Source organism: Heterodontus francisci, chromosome 23 (genome assembly GCF_036365525.1).
Source record: "Heterodontus francisci isolate sHetFra1 chromosome 23, sHetFra1.hap1, whole genome shotgun sequence".
In the NCBI taxonomy this organism is placed as follows: Eukaryota; Metazoa; Chordata; class Chondrichthyes; order Heterodontiformes; family Heterodontidae; genus Heterodontus; species Heterodontus francisci.
The window spans coordinates 83,633,575-83,649,991 of NC_090393.1; positions in this window are offsets into that span (position 1 = coordinate 83,633,575).

Consider the following 16,417-nt stretch of genomic DNA (forward strand, 5'->3'; position numbering starts at 1 on the left):
GTCAGAGACTTTCAGAGCGTTTCAGAGAGAGTCAGACAGTGTCTGAGAGTGTCAAAGAGTGTCAAAGAGTTTCAGAGAGTGTTAGAGAGTGTCAAAGGGTTTCAGAGAGTGTCAGAGAGGTTTAGAGAATTTCTGAGAGTGTCAGAGAGTGCCTGAGAGTTTCTGACAGTTTCTGAGTGTGCCGGAGAGTGTCAGAGAGTGTCAGAAAGTTTCAGAGAGTGTCAGAGAGTGTCAGGGAGTTTCAGAGAGTTACATAGTGTCACAGAGTGTCAGAGAGTTTCAGAGAGATTCAGAGAGTGTCAGAGAGTGTCACAGAGTGACACAGAGTTGCAGAGTGTGTCAGAGAGTGTCCGAGAGTTTCAGAAAGTGTCAGATACTGTCAGAGAGTGTCAGAGTGTTTCAGAGAGTTTCACAGAGTTTCAGAGAGTGTCAGAGATTTTCAGAGAGTTTCAGAGATCTTCAGAGAGTGTCAGAGAGTGCGAGAATGTTTCAGAGAGTGTGACAGAGTTTCGGAGAGTTTCAGAGAGATTCAGAGAGTGTCCGAGAGATTCAGAAAGTGTCAGATAGTGTCAGAGAGTTTCAGAGATCTTCAGAGAGTGTCTGAGAGTGTCTGAGAGTGCCAGAGATTGTCAGAGAGTTTCAGAGAGTGTCAGAGAGTGTCAGAGAGTTTCAGAGAGTGTCAGAGAGTGTCAGAGAGTTTCAGAGAGTTTCAGAGAGCTTCAGAGAGTTTCAGAGTGTGTCAGAAAGTTTCAGAGAGTGTCAGAGAGTTTCAGAGAGTGTCACAGAGTGTCAGAGTGATTCAGAGAGATTCAGAGAGTGTCAGAGATTGTCAGAGAGTTTCAGACAGTTTCAGAGTGTTTCAGAGAGTGTCAGAGAGTTTCAGAGAAATTCAGTGAGTGTCAGAGAGTGTCAAAGTGTGTCACAGAGTTTCAGAGAGTGTCAGAGAGCGTCAGATAGTGTCAGAGAGTTTCAGAGAGTGTCAGAGTGTTTCAGAGACTTTCTGAGAGTTTCTGAGTGTGTCGGAGTGTGTCTGAGAGATTCAGAGTGTATCTGAGTGTGTCACAGAGTGTCAGAGAGTGCCAGAAAGTTTGAGAGAGTGTCACAGAGTGTCGGAGAGTTTCAGAGAGATTCAGAGAGTGTCCGAGAGATTCAGAAAAAGTCAGATAGTGTCAGAGAGTTTCAGAAAGTGTCACAGAGTGTCAGAGAGTGTCTGAGAGTGTCAGAGACTGTCAGAGAGTTTCAGAGAGTGTCAGAGAGTGTCAGAGACTTTCAGAGAGTGTCAGAGAGTTTCAGAGAGTCTCAGATAGTGTCAGAGAGTGTCCGAGAGTGTCTGAGAGTGTCTGAGAGTTTCAGAGAGTGTCAGAGATTGTCAGAGAGTTTCAGAGAGCTTCTGAGAGTTTCTGAGAGTGTCAGAGAGTTACAAACAGTTTCAGAGAGTTTCAGAGAATGTCAGAGAGTTTCAGAGTGTTTCAGAGAGTTTCACAGAGTTTCAGAGAGTGTCAGAGATTTTCAGAGAGCGCCAGAGATCTTCAGAGAGTGTCAGAGAGTGCGAGAAAGTTTCAGAGAGTGTGACAGAGTTTCGGAGAGTTTCAGAGAGATTCAGAGAGTGTCCGAGAGATTCAGAAAGTGTCAGATAATGTCAGAGAGTTTCAGAGATCTTCAGAGAGTGTCTGAGAGTGTCTGAGAGTGCCAGAGATTGTCAGAGAGTTTCAGAGAGTGTCAGAGAGTGTCAGAGAGTGTCAGAGAGTTTCAGAGAGTTACAGATAGTGTCAGAGAGTTTCAGATAGTGTCAGAGAGTTTCAGAAAGTGTCAGAGAGTGTCAGAGAGTGTCTGAGAATGTCAGAGAGTGTCAGATTGTTTCAGAGAGTTTCACAGAGTTTCAGAGAGTGTCAGAGATTTTCAGAGAGTTTCAGAGATCTTCAGAGAGTGTCAGAGAGTGCGAGAAAGTTTCAGAGGGTGTGACAGAGTGTCGGAGAGTTTCAGAGAGATTCAGAGAGTGTCCGAGAGATTCAGAAAGTGTCAGATAGTGTCAGAGAGTTTCAGAGATCTTCAGAGAGTGTCAGAGAGTGTCAGAGAGTTTCAGAGAGTTTCAGAGAGTGTCAGAGAGGGTCAGAGAGTTTCAGAGAGTTTCAGAGAGTTTCAGAGAGTTTCAGAGAGTGTCAGAAAGTTTCAGAGAGTGTCAGAGAGTTTCAGAGAGTGTCACAGAGTGTCAGAGTGATTCAGAGAGATTCAGAGATTGTCAGAGATTGCCAGAGATTGTCAGACAGTTTCAGAGAGTTTCAGAGAGTGTCAGAGAGTTTCAGAGACAGTCAGTGAGTGTCAGAGAGTGTCAAAGTGTGTCACAGAGTTTCAGAGAGTGTCAGAGAGCGTCAGAGAGTGTCAGAGAATTTCAGAGAGTGTCAGAGAGTTTCAGAGACTTTCTGAGAGTGTCAGAGAGTTCCAGAGGGTTTCTGAGAGTTTCTGAGTGTGTCGGAGTGTGTCTGAGAGAGTCAGAGAGTATCTGAGAGTGTCACAGAGTGTCAGAGAGTGTCAGAGATTTTCAGAGAGTTTCAGAGATGTTCAGAGAGTGTCAGAGAGTGTCAGAAAGTTTCAGAGAGTGTCAGAGAGTGTCAGAGAGTTTCAGAGAGTTTCAGAGAGTGTCACAGAGTGTCAGAGCTTTTCAGAGAGATTCAGAGAGTGTCACAGAGTGTCACAGAGTGTCATAGAGTTGCAGAGTGTGTCAGAGAGTTTCCGAGTGTTTCAGAAAGAGTCAGGTAGTGTCAGAGAGTTTCAGAAAGTGTCAGAGAGTGTCAGAGAGTGTCTGAGAGAGTAAGAGAGTGTCAGAGTCTTTCAGAGAGTGTCGCAGAGTTTCAGAGAGTGTCAGAGATTTTCAGAGAGTGCCAGGGATCTTCAGAGAGTGTCAGAGAGTGCCAGAAAGTTTCAGAGAGTGTCACAGAGTGTCGGAGAGTGTCAGAGAGATTCAGAGAGTGTCTGAGAGATTCAGAAAGTGTCAGATATAGTCAGAGAGTTTCAGAAAGTGTCACAGAGTGTCAGAGAGTGTCTGAGAGTGTCTGAGAATGTCAGAGAGTGTCAGAGTGTTTCAGAGAGTTTCACAGAGTTTCAGAGAGTGTCAGAGATTTTCAGAGAGTTTCAGAGATCTTCAGAGAGTGTCAGAGAGTGCGAGAAAGTTTCAGAGAGTGTGACAGAGTGTCGGAGAGTTTCAGAGAGATTCAGAGAGTGTCCGAGAGATTCAGAAAGTGTCAGATAGTGTCAGAGAGTTTCAGAGATCTTCAGAGAGTGTCAGAGAGTGTCAGAGAGTTTCAGAGAGTTTCAGAGAGTGTCAGAGCTTTTCAGAGAGATTCAGAGAGTGTCACAGAGTGTCATAGAGTTGCAGAGTGTGTCAGAGAGTGTCCGAGTGTTTCAGAAAGAGTCAGGTAGTGTCAGAGAGTTTCAGAAAGTGTCAGAGAGTGTCAGAGAGTGTCTGAGAGAGTAAGAGAGTGTCAGAGTCTTTCAGAGATTGTCGCAGAGTTTCAGAGAGTGTCAGAGATTTTCAGAGAGTGCCAGGGATCTTCAGAGAGTGTCAGAGAGTGCCAGAAAGTTTCAGAGAGTGTCACAGAGTGTCGGAGAGTTTCAGAGAGATTCAGAGAGTGTCTGAGAGATTCAGAAAGTGTCAGATATAGTCAGAGAGTTTCAGAAAGTGTCACAGAGTGTCAGAGAGTGTCTGAGAGTGTCTGAGAATGTCAGAGAGTGTCAGAGTGTTTCAGAGAGTTTCGCAGAGTTTCAGAGAGTGTCAGAGATTTTCAGAGAGTTTCGGAGATCTTCAGAGAGTGTCAGAGAGTGCGAGAAAGTTTCAGATAGTGTGACAGAGTGTCGGAGAGTTTCAGAGAGTGTCCGAGAGATTCAGAAAGTGTCAGATAGTGTCAGAGAGTTTCAGAGAGTGTCAGAGAGTGTCAGAGAGTGTCAGAGAGTTTCAGAGAGTTTCAGAGAGTGTCAGAGAGTGTCAGAGAGTTTCAGAGAGTTTCAGAGAGCTTCAGAGAGTTTCAGAGAGTGTCAGAAAGTTTCAGAGAGTGTCAGAGAGTTTCAGAGAGTGTCACAGAGTGTCAGAGTGATTCAGAGAGAATCAGAGATTGTCAGAGATTGCCAGAGATTGTCAGACAGTTTCAGAGAGTTTCAGAGAATGTCAGAGAGTTTCAGAGACAGTCAGTGAGTGTCAGAGAGTGTCAAAGTGTGTCACAGAGTTTCAGAGAGTGTCAGAGAGCGTCAGAGAGTGTCAGAGAGTTTCAGAGAGTGTCAGAGTGTTTCAGAGGGTTTCTGAGAGTTTCTGAGAATTTCAGAGAGTGTCAGAGAGTTTCAGAGAGTCTCAGATAGTGTCAGAGAGTGTCAGAGAGTGTCTGAGAGTGTCTGAGAGTTTCAGAGAGTTTCAGTGATCTTCTGAGAGTTTCTGAGAGTGTCAGAGAGTTACAAAGAGTTTCAGAGAGTTTCAGAGAGTGTCAGAAAGTTTCAGAGATTGTCCGAGAGTTTCAGAGAGCTTCAGAGGGTGTCACAGAGTGTCAGAGCGTTTCAGAAAGCTTCAGAGAGTGTCTGAGAGTGTCAAAGAGTGTCAAAGAGTTTCAGAGAGTGTCAGAGAGTGTCAGAGAGTGTCAGAGGGTTTCAGAGAGTGTCAGAGAGTTTCAGAGAATTTCTGAGAGTGTCAGAGAGTGCCTGAGAGTTTCTGAGAGTGTCACAGAGTTTCAGAGAGTGTCAGAGATTTTCAGAGAGTTTCAGTGATCTTCAGAGAGTGTCAGTGAGTGCCACAGAGTGTCAGTGAGTGTCAGAGAGTTTCAGAGAGTGTCAGAGATTTTCAGAGAGTTTCAGAGATCTTCAGAGAGTGTCAGAGAGTGCCAGAAAGTTTCAGAGAGTGTCACAGAGTGCCGGAGAGTGTCAGAGAGATTCAGAGAGTGTCCGAGAGATTCAGAAAGTGTCAGATAGTGTCAGAGAGTTTCAGAAAGTGTCAGAGAGTGTCTGAGAGTGTCAGAGATTGTCAGAGAGTTTCAGAGAGTGTCAGAGAGTTTCAGAGAGTTTCAGAGAGTGTCAGAGAGTGTCAGAGAGTGTCAGAGAGCTTCAGACAGTGTCAGGGAATGTCAGAGAGTGTCAGAGAGTTTCAGATAGAGTCAGACAGTGTCTGAGATTGTCAAAGAGTGTCAAAGAGTTTCAGAGAGTGTCAGAGAGTTTCAGAGAGTGTCAGGGAGTGTCAGAGAGTGTCAGAGAGTTTCAGGGAGAGTCAGACAGTGTCACAGAGTGTCAAAGAGTGTCAAAGAGTTTCAGAGAGTGTCAGAGAGTGTCAGAGAGTTTCAGAGAGTTTCTGAGAAAGTCAGAGATTGCCAGAGAGTTTCTGAGAGTTTCTGAGTGTGTCGAAGTGTGTCTGCGGGAGTCAGAGAGTATCTGAGAGTGTCACAGAGTGTCAGAGAGTGTCAGAGATTTTCAGAGAGTTTCAGAGATGATCAGAGAGTGTCAGAGAGTGTCAGAAAGTTTCAGAGAGTGTCAGAGAGTGTCAGGGAGTTTCAGAGAGTTACAGAGTGTCACAGAGTGTCAGAGAGTTTCAGAGAGATTCAGAGAGTGTCAGAGAGTGTCACAGAGTGACACAGAGTTGCAGAGTGTGTCAGAGAGTGTCCGAGAGTTTCAGAAAGTGTCAGATACTGTCAGAGAGTGTCAGAGTGTTTCAGAGAGTTTCACAGAGTTTCAGAGAGTGTCAGAGATTTTCAGAGAGTTTCAGAGATCTTCAGAGAGTGTCAGAGAGTGCGAGAAAGTTTCAGAGAGTGTGACAGAGTTTCGGAGAGTTTCAGAGAGATTCAGAGAGTGTCCGAGAGATTCAGAAAGTGTCAGATAGTGTCAGAGAGTTTCAGAGATCTTCAGAGAGTGTCTGAGAGTGTCTGAGAGTGCCAGAGATTGTCAGAGAGTTTCAGAGAGTGTCAGAGAGTGTCAGAGAGTTTCAGAGAGTTTCAGAGAGTGTCAGAGAGTGTCAGAGAGTTTCAGAGAGTTTCAGAGAGTTTCAGAGAGCTTCAGAGAGTTTCAGAGTGTGTCAGAAAGTTTCAGAGAGTGTCAGAGAGTTTCAGAGATTGTCACAGAGTGTCAGAGTGATTCAGAGAGATTCAGAGAGTGTCAGAGATTGTCAGAGAGTTTCAGAGGGTTTCTGAGAGTTTCTGAGTGTGTCGGAGTGTGTCTGAGAGAGTCAGAGAGTATCTGAGAGTGTCACAGAGTGTCAGAGAGTGTCAGAGATTTTCAGAGAGTTTCAGAGATGTTCAGAGAGTGTCAGAGAGTGTCAGAAAGTTTCAGAGAGAGTCAGAGAGTGTGAGAGAGTTTCAGAGAGTTTCAGAGAGTGTCACAGAGTGTCAGAGAGTGTCTGAGAGTGTCTGAGAATGTCAGAGAGTGTCAGAGTGTTTCAGAGAGTTTCACAGAGTTTCAGAGAGTGTCAGAGATTTTCGGAGAGTTTCAGAGATCTTCAGAGAGTGTCAGAGAGTGCGAGAAAGTTTCAGAGAGTGTGACAGAGTGTCGGAGAGTTTCAGAGAGATTCAGAGAGTGTCCGAGAGATTCAGAAAGTGTCAGATATAGTCAGAGAGTTTCAGAAAGTGTCACAGAGTGTCAGAGAGTGTCTGAGAGTGTCAGAGAGTTTCAGAGAGTGTCAGAGAGTTTCAGAGAATTTCAGAGAGTGTCAGAGAGTTTCAGAGAGTCTCAGATAGTGTCAGAGAGTGTCAGAGAGTGTCTGAGAGTGTCTGAGAGTGTCTGAGAGTGTCTGAGAGTGTCTGAGAGTTTCAGAAAGTTTCAGAGAGTGTCAGAGAGTTTCAGAGAGTGTAACAGAGTGTCAGAGTGATTCAGAGAGATTCAGAGAGTGTCAGAGATTGTCAGAGAGTTTCAGACAGTTTCAGAGTATTTCAGAGAGTGTCAGAGAGTTTCAGAGAAAGTCAGTGAGTGTCAGAGAGTGTCAAAGTGTGTCACAGAGTTTCAGAGAGTGTCAGAGAGCGTCAGATAGTGTCAGAGAGTTTCAGAGAGTGTCAGAGCGTTTCAGAGACTTTCTGAGAGTTTCTGAGTGTGTCGGAGTGTGTCTGAGAGATTCAGAGAGTATCTGAGATTGTCACAGAGTGTCAGAGAGTGTCAGAGATTTTCAGAGAGTTTCAGAGATGTTCAAAGAGTGTCAGAGAGTGTCAGAAAGTTTCAGAGAGAGTCAGAGAGTGTCAGGGACTTTCAGAGAGTTTCAGAGAGTGTCACAGAGTGTCAGAGCTTTTCAGAGAGATTCAGAGAGTGTCAGTGAGTGTCACATAGTGTCATAGAGTTGCAGAGTGTGTCAGAGAGTGTCCGAGAGTTGCAGAAAGAGTCAGATAGCGTCAGAGAGTTTCAGAAAGTGTCAGAGCGTGTCAGAGAGTGTCTGAGAGTGTGAGAGAGTGTCAGAGTCTTTCAGAGAGTGTCACAGAGTTTCAGAGAGTGTCAGAGATTTTCAGAGAGTGCCAGAGATCTTCAGAGAGTGTCAGAGAGTGCCAGAAAGCTTCAGAGAGTGTCACAGAGTGTCGGAGAGTTTCAGAGAGATTCAGAGAGTTTCCAAGAGATTCAGAAAGTGTCAGATAGTGTCAGAGAGTTTCAGAAAGTATCAGAGAGTGTCTGAGAGTGTCAGAGAGTGTCAGAGAGTTTCAGAGAGTGACAGAGAGTGTCAGAGAGTGTCAGAGAGTTTCAGAGAGTGTCAGAGAGTTTCAGAGAGTCTCAAATAGTGTCAGAGAGTGTCAGAGAGTGTCTGAGAGTGTCTGAGAGTCTCAGAGAGTGTCAGAGAGTGTCAGAGAGCTTCAGAGAGCTTCTGAGAGTTTCTGAGAGTGTCAGAGAGTTACAAAGAGTTTCAGAGAGTGTCAGAAAGTTTCAGAGAGTGTCCGAGAGTTTCAGAGAGTTTCAGAGGGTGTCACAGAGTGTCAGAGAGTTTCTGAAAGCTTCAGAGAGTGTCAGGGAGTGTCAGAGAGTGTCAGAGACTTTCAGAGCGTTTCAGAGAGAGTCAGACAGTGTCTGAGAGTGTCAAAGAGTGTCAAAGAGTTTCAGAGAGTGTCAGAGAGTGTCAGAGGGTTTCAGAGAGTGTCAGAGAGTTTTAGAGAATTTCTGAGAGTGTCAGAGAGTGCCTGAGTGTTTCTGACAGTTTCTGAGTGTGCCGGAGAGTGTCAGAGAGTGTCAGAGTGTTTCAGAGAGTGTCACAGAGTTTCAGAGAGTGTCAGAGATTTTCAGAGTGTTTCAGAGATCTTCAGAGAGTGTCAGTGAGTGCCACAGAGTGTCAGTGAGTGTCAGAGAGTTTCAGAGAGTGTCAGAGATTTTCAGAGAGTTACAGAGATCTTCAGAGAGTGTCAGAGAGTGCCAGAAACTTTCAGAGAGTGTCACAGAGTGTCGGAGAGTTTCAGAGAGATTCAGAGAGTGTCCGAGAAATTCAGAAAGTGTCAGATAGCGTCAGAGAGTTTCAGAATGTTTCAGAGAGTGTCAGAGAGTGTCTGAGAGTGTCAGAGATTTTCAGAGAGTTTCAGAGATGTTCAGAGAGTGTCAGAGAGTGTCAGAAAGTTTCAGAGAGATTCAGAGAGGGTCAGAGAGTGTCACAGAGTGTCATAGAGTTGCAGAGTGTGTCAGAGAGTGTCCGAGAGTTACAGAAAAAATCAGATAGTGTCAGAGAGTTTCAGAAAGTGTCAGAGATCTTCAGAGAGTGTCAGAGAGTGCCAGAAAGTTTCAGAGAGTGTCACAGAGTGTCGGAGAGTTTCAGAGAGATTCAGAGAGTGTCCGAGAGATTCAGAAAAAGTCAGATAGTGCCAGAGAGTTTCAGAAAGTGTCACAGAGTGTCAGAGAGTGTCTGAGAGTGTCAGAGACTGTCAGAGAGTTTCAGAGAGTGTCAGAGAGTGTCAGAGACTTTCAGAGAGCGTCAGAGAGTGTCAGAGAGTTTCAGACAGTTTCAGAGAGTGTCAGAGAGTGTCAGAGAGTTTCAGAGAGTCTCAGATAGTGTCAGAGAGTTTCAGAGAGTGTCTGAGAGTTTCAGAGAGTGTCAGAGATTGTCAGAGAGTTTCAGAGAGCTTCTGAGAGTTTCTGAGAGTGTCAGAGAGTTACAAACAGTTTCAGAGAGTTTCAGAGAATGTCAGAGAGTTTCAGAGTGTTTCAGAGAGTGTGACAGAGTTTCGGAGAGTTTCAGAGAGATTCAGAGAGTGTCCGAGAGATTCAGAAAGTGTCAGATAGTGTCAGAGAGTTTCAGAGATCTTCAGAGAGTGTCTGAGAGTGTCTGAGAGTGCCAGAGATTGTCAGAGAGTTTCAGAGAGTGTCAGAGAGTGTCAGAGAGTTTCAGAGAGTTTCAGAGAGTGTCAGAGAGTGTCAGAGAGTTTCAGAGAGTTTCGGAGAGTTTCAGAGAGCTTCAGAGAGTTTCAGAGTGTGTCAGAAAGTTTCAGAGAGTGTCAGAGAGTTTCAGAGAGTGTCACAGAGTGTCAGAGTGATTCAGAGAGATTCAGAGAGTGTCAGAGATTGTCAGAGAGTTTCAGAGGGTTTCTGAGAGTTTCTGAGTGTGTCGGAGTGTGTCTGAGAGAGTCAGAGAGTATCTAAGAGTGTCACAGAGTGTCAGAGAGTGTCAGAGATTTTCAGAGAGTTTCAGAGATGTTCAGAGAGTGTCAGTGAGTGTCAGAAAGTTTCAGAGAGAGTCAGAGAGTGTGAGAGAGTTTCAGAGAGTTTCAGAGAGTGTCACAGAGTGTCAGAGAGTGTCTGAGAGTGTCTGAGAATGTCAGAGAGTGTCAGAGTGTTTCAGAGAGTTTCACAGAGTTTCAGAGAGTGTCAGAGATTTTCGGAGAGTTTCAGAGATCTTCAGAGAGTGTCAGAGAGTGCGAGAAAGTTTCAGAGAGTGTGACAGAGTGTCGGAGAGTTTCAGAGAGATTCAGAGAGTGTCCGAGAGATTCAGAAAGTGTCAGATATAGTCAGAGAGTTTCAGAGAGTGTCAGAGAGTTTCAGAGAATTTCAGAGAGTGTCAGAGAGTTTCAGAGAGTCTCAGATAGTGTCAGAGAGTGTCAGAGAGTGTCTGAGAGTGTCTGAGAGTGTCTGAGAGTGTCTGAGAGTGTCTGAGAGTTTCAGAAAGTTTCAGAGAGTGTCAGAGAGTTTCAGAGAGTGTAACAGAGTGTCAGAGTGATTCAGAGAGATTCAGAGAGTGTCAGAGATTGTCAGAGAGTTTCAGACAGTTTCAGAGTATTTCAGAGAGTGTCAGAGAGTTTCAGAGAAAGTCAGTGAGTGTCAGAGAGTGTCAAAGTGTGTCACAGAGTTTCAGAGAGTGTCAGAGAGCGTCAGATAGTGTCAGAGAGTTTCAGAGAGTGTCAGAGCGTTTCAGAGACTTTCTGAGAGTTTCTGAGTGTGTCGGAGTGTGTCTGAGAGATTCAGAGAGTATCTGAGATTGTCACAGAGTGTCAGAGAGTGTCAGAGATTTTCAGAGAGTTTCAGAGATGTTCAAAGAGTGTCAGAGAGTGTCAGAAAGTTTCAGAGAGAGTCAGAGAGTGTCAGGGACTTTCAGAGAGTTTCAGAGAGTGTCACAGAGTGTCAGAGCTTTTCAGAGAGATTCAGAGAGTGTCAGTGAGTGTCACATAGTGTCATAGAGTTGCAGAGTGTGTCAGAGAGTGTCCGAGAGTTGCAGAAAGAGTCAGATAGCGTCAGAGAGTTTCAGAAAGTGTCAGAGAGTGTCAGAGAGTGTCTGAGAGTGTGAGAGAGTGTCAGAGTCTTTCAGAGAGTGTCACAGAGTTTCAGAGAGTGTCAGAGATTTTCAGAGAGTGCCAGAGATCTTCAGAGAGTGTCAGAGAGTGCCAGAAAGCTTCAGAGAGTGTCACAGAGTGTCGGAGAGTTTCAGAGAGATTCAGAGAGTTTCCAAGAGATTCAGAAAGTGTCAGATAGTGTCAGAGAGTTTCAGAAAGTATCAGAGAGTGTCTGAGAGTGTCAGAGAGTGTCAGAGAGTTTCAGAGAGTGACAGAGAGTGTCAGAGAGTGTCAGAGAGTTTCAGAGAGTGTCAGAGAGTTTCAGAGAGTCTCAAATAGTGTCAGAGAGTGTCAGAGAGTGTCTGAGAGTGTCTGAGAGTCTCAGAGAGTGTCAGAGAGTGTCAGAGAGCTTCAGAGAGCTTCTGAGAGTTTCTGAGAGTGTCAGAGAGTTACAAAGAGTTTCAGAGAGTGTCAGAAAGTTTCAGAGAGTGTCCGAGAGTTTCAGAGAGTTTCAGAGGGTGTCACAGAGTGTCAGAGAGTTTCTGAAAGCTTCAGAGAGTGTCAGGGAGTGTCAGAGAGTGTCAGAGACTTTCAGAGCGTTTCAGAGAGAGTCAGACAGTGTCTGAGAGTGTCAAAGAGTGTCAAAGAGTTTCAGAGAGTGTCAGAGAGTGTCAGAGGGTTTCAGAGAGTGTCAGAGAGTTTTAGAGAATTTCTGAGAGTGTCAGAGAGTGCCTGAGTGTTTCTGACAGTTTCTGAGTGTGCCGGAGAGTGTCAGAGAGTGTCAGAGTGTTTCAGAGAGTGTCACAGAGTTTCAGAGAGTGTCAGAGATTTTCAGAGTGTTTCAGAGATCTTCAGAGAGTGTCAGTGAGTGCCACAGAGTGTCAGTGAGTGTCAGAGAGTTTCAGAGAGTGTCAGAGATTTTCAGAGAGTTACAGAGATCTTCAGAGAGTGTCAGAGAGTGCCAGAAACTTTCAGAGAGTGTCACAGAGTGTCGGAGAGTTTCAGAGAGATTCAGAGAGTGTCCGAGAAATTCAGAAAGTGTCAGATAGCGTCAGAGAGTTTCAGAATGTTTCAGAGAGTGTCAGAGAGTGTCTGAGAGTGTCAGAGATTTTCAGAGAGTTTCAGAGATGTTCAGGGAGTGTCAGAGAGTGTCAGAAAGTTTCAGAGAGATTCAGAGAGTGTCCGAGAAATTCAGAAAGTGTCAGATAGCGTCAGAGAGTTTCAGAATGTTTCAGAGAGATTCAGAGAGTGTCTGAGAGTGTCAGAGACTGTCAGAGAGTTTCAGAGAGTGTCAGAGAGTGTCAGAGACTTTCAGAGAGCGTCAGAGAGTGTCAGAGAGTTTCAGACAGTTTCAGAGAGTGTCAGAGAGTGTCAGAGAGTTTCAGAGAGTCTCAGATAGTGTCAGAGAGTTTCAGAGAGTGTCTGAGAGTTTCAGAGAGTGTCAGAGATTGTCAGAGAGTTTCAGAGAGCTTCTGAGAGTTTCTGAGAGTGTCAGAGAGTTACAAACAGTTTCAGAGAGTTTCAGAGAATGTCAGAGAGTTTCAGAGTGTTTCAGAGAGTTTCACAGAGTTTCAGAGAGTGTCAGAGATTTTCAGAGAGTTTCAGAGATCTTCAGAGAGTTTCAGAGAGTGCGAGAAAGTTTCAGAGAGTGTCACAGAGTGTCGGAGAGTTTCAGAGAGATTCAGAGAGTGTCCGAGAGATTCAGAAAGTGTCAGATAGTGTCAGAGAGTTTCAGAGATCTTCAGAGAGTGTCTGAGAGTGTCTGAGAGTGCCAGAGATTGTCAGAGAGTTTCAGAGAGTGTCAGAGAGTGTCAGAGAGTTTCAGAGAGTTTCAGAGAGTGTCAGAGAGTTTCAGAGAGTCTCAGAGAGTGCCAGAGAGTCTCAGAGAGTTTCAGGGAGTTTCTGAGTGTTTCTGAGAGAGTCAGAGAGTTTCAGAGAGTTTCAGAGAGCTTCAGCGAGTTTCAGAGAGTGTCAGAACGTTTCAGAGATTGTCAGAAAGTTTCAGAGAGTGTCACAGAGTGTCAGAGTGATTCAGAGAGATACAGAGAGTGTCAGAGATTGTCAGAGAGTGTCAGACAGTTTCAGAGAGTGTCAGAGAGTTTCAGAGAGAGTCAGTGAGTGTCAGAGAGTGTCAGAGACTTTCAGAGAGCGTCAGAGAGTGTCAGAGAGTTTCAGACAGTTTCAGAGAGTGTCAGAGAGTGTCAGAGAGTTTCAGAGAGTCTCAGATAGTGTCAGAGAGTTTCAGAGAGTGTCTGAGAGTTTCAGAGAGTGTCAGAGATTGTCAGAGAGTTTCAGAGAGCTTCTGAGAGTTTCTGAGAGTGTCAGAGAGTTACAAACAGTTTCAGAGAGTTTCAGAGAATGTCAGAGAGTTTCAGAGTGTTTCAGAGAGTTTCACAGAGTTTCAGAGAGTGTCAGAGATTTTCAGAGAGTTTCAGAGATCTTCAGAGAGTTTCAGAGAGTGCGAGAAAGTTTCAGAGAGTGTCACAGAGTGTCGGAGAGTTTCAGAGAGATTCAGAGAGTGTCCGAGAGATTCAGAAAGTCTCAGATAGTGTCAGAGAGTTTCAGAGATCTTCAGAGAGTGTCTGAGAGTGTCTGAGAGTGCCAGAGATTGTCAGAGAGTTTCAGAGAGTGTCAGAGAGTGTCAGAGAGTTTCAGAGAGTTTCAGAGAGTGTCAGAGAGTTTCAGAGAGTCTCAGAGAGTGCCAGAGAGTCTCAGAGAGTTTCAGGGAGTTTCTGAGTGTTTCTGAGAGAGTCAGAGAGTTTCAGAGAGTTTCAGAGAGCTTCAGCGAGTTTCAGAGAGTGTCAGAACGTTTCAGAGATTGTCAGAAAGTTTCAGAGAGTGTCACAGAGTGTCAGAGTGATTCAGAGAGATACAGAGAGTGTCAGAGATTGTCAGAGAGTGTCAGACAGTTTCAGAGAGTGTCAGAGAGTTTCAGAGAGAGTCAGTGAGTGTCAGAGAGTGTCAAAGAGTTTCACAGAGTTTCAGAGATTTTCAGAGACTTTCTGAGAGTGTCAGAGAGTTCCAGAGAGTTTTTGTGAGATTCTGAGTGTGTCGGAGTGTGTCTGAGAGAGTCAGAGAGTATCAGAGAGTGTCACAGAGTGTTAGAGTGTGTCAGAGATTTTCAGAGAGTGTCAGAGAGTGTCAGGGAGTTTCAGAGAGTTTCTGAGAGTGTCACAGAGTGTCAGAGCTTTTCAGAGAGATTCAGAGAGTGTCAGAGAGTGTCACAGAGTGTCATAGAGTTGCAGAGTGTGTCAGAGAGTGTCCGAGAGTTTCAGAAATAGTCAGATAGTGTCAGAGAGTTTCAGAAAGTGTCAGAGAGTGTCAGAGAGTGTCTGAGAGTGTCAGAGAGTGTCAGAGTCTTTCAGAGAGTGTCACAGAGTTTCAGAGAGTGTCAGAGATTTTCAGAGAGTGCCAGAGATCTTCAGAGAGTGTCAGAGAGTGCCAGAAAGCTTCCGAGAGTGTCACAGAGTGTCGGAGAGTTTCAGAGAGATTCAGAGAGTGTCCGAGAGATTCAGAAAGTGTCAGATAGTGTCAGAGAATTTCAGAAAGTGTCACAGAGTTTCAGAGAGTGTCAGAGAGTGTCAGGGAGTTTCAGAGAGTTTCTGAGAGTGTCACAGAGTGTCAGAGCTTTTCAGAGAGATTCAGAGAGTGTCAGAGAGTGTCACAGAGTGTCATAGAGTTGCAGAGTGTGTCAGAGAGTGTCCGAGAGTTTCAGAAATAGTCAGATAGTGTCAGAGAGTTTCAGAAAGTGTCAGAGAGTGTCAGAGAGTGTCTGAGAGTGTCAGAGAGTGTCAGAGTCTTTCAGAGAGTGTCACAGAGTTTCAGAGAGTGTCAGAGATTTTCAGAGAGTGCCAGAGATCTTCAGAGAGTGTCAGAGAGTGCCAGAAAGTTTCGGAGAGTGTCACAGAGTGTCGGAGAGTTTCAGAGAGATTCAGAGAGTGTCCGAGAGATTCAGAAAATGTCAGATAGTGTCAGAGAATTTCAGAAAGTGTCACAGAGTTTCAGAGAGTGTCTGAGAGTGTCAGAGAGTGTCAGAGAATTTCAGAGAGTGTCAGAGAGTTTCAGAGAGTGTCAGAGAGTGTCAGAGAGCCTCAGAGAGTTTCAGAGAGTGTCAGATAGTGTCAGAGAGTGGCAGAGAGTTTCTGAGAGTGTCAGAGAGTTTCAGAGAGCTTCTGAGAGTTTCTGAGAGTGTCAGAGAGTTACAAAGAGTTTCAGAGAGTTTCAGAGAGTGTCAGAAAGTTTCAGAGAGTGTCCGAGAGTTTCAGAGAGTTTCAGAGGGTGTCACAGAGTGTCAGAGAGTTTCAGAAAGCTTCAGAGAGTGTCAGGGAGTGTCAGGGAGTGTCAGAGACTTTCAGAGAGTTTCAGAGAGAGTCAGACAGTGTCTGAGAGTTTCAAAGAGTGTCAAAGAGTTTCAGAGAGTGTCAGAGAGTGTCAGAGGGTTTCAGAGAGTGTCAGAGTGTTTCAGAGACTTTCTGACAGTTTAGAGTGTGCCGGAGAGTGTCAGAGAGTGTCAGAGTGTTTCAGAGAGGGTCACAGAATTTCAGAGAGTGTCAGAGATTTTCAGAGAGTTTCAGAGATCTTCAGAGAGTGTCAGTGAGTGCCACAGAGTGTCAGTGAGTGTCAGAGCGTTTCAGAGATTGTCAGACAGTGTCAGATAGTGTCAGTGATTGTCAGTGAGTATCAGAGAGTGTCTGCGAGATTCAGAGAGAGTCATCGAGTGTCAGAGATTTACAGAGAGTTTCAGAGATCTTCAGAGAGTGTCAGAGAGTGCCAGAAAGTTTCAGAGAGTGTCACAGAGTGTCGGAGAGTTTCAGAGAGATTCAGAGATTGTCCGAAAGATTCAGAAAGTGTCAGATAGTGTCAGAGAGTTTCAGAAAGTGTCAGAGAGTGTCTGAGAGTGTCAGAGAGTGTCAGAGAGTGTCTGAGAGTATCAGAGAGTGTCTGAGGGTTTCAGAGAGTGTCAAAGAGTTTCAGAGAGTTTCTGAGAGTGTCAGAGAGTGCCAGAGAGTGTCTGAGAGTTTCTGAGTGTGTCGAGTGTGTCTGCGGGAGTCAGAGAGTATCTGAGAGTGTCACAGAGTGTCAGAGTGTGTCAGAGATTTTCAGAGAGTTTCAGAGATGTTCAGAGAGTGTCAGAGAGTGTCAGAAAGTTTCAGAGAGTTTCAGAGAGTGTCAGGGAGTTTCAGAGAGTTACAGAGTGTCACAGAGTGTCAGAGAGATTCAGAGAGTGTCACAGAGTGTCACAGAGTGTCACAGAGTGTCACAGAGTTGCAGAGTGTGTCATAGAGTGTCCGAGAGTTTCAGAAAGTGTCAGATACTGTCAGAGAGTTTCAGAAAGTGTCAGAGAGTGTCAGAGACTGTCTGAGAATGTCAGTGAGTTTCAGAGATCTTCAGAGAGTGTCAGAGAGTGCGAGAAAGTTTCAGAGAGTGTCACAGAGTGTCGGAGAGTTTCAGAGAGATTCAGAGAGTGTCCGAGAGATTCAGAAAGTGTCAGATAGTGTCAGAGAGTTTCAGAGATCTTCAGAGAGTGTCTGAGAGTGTCTGAGAGTGCCAGAGATTGTCAGAGAGTTTCAGAGAGTGTCAGAGAGTGTCAGAGAGTGTCAGAGAGTTTCAGAGAGTTTCAGATAATGTCAGAGAGTTTCAGAGAGTTTCAGAGAGTGTCAGAGAGTGTCAGAGAGTGTCAGAGACTTTCACAGCGTTTCTGAGTGTTTCTGAGAGATTCAGAGAGTTTCAGAAAGTTTCAG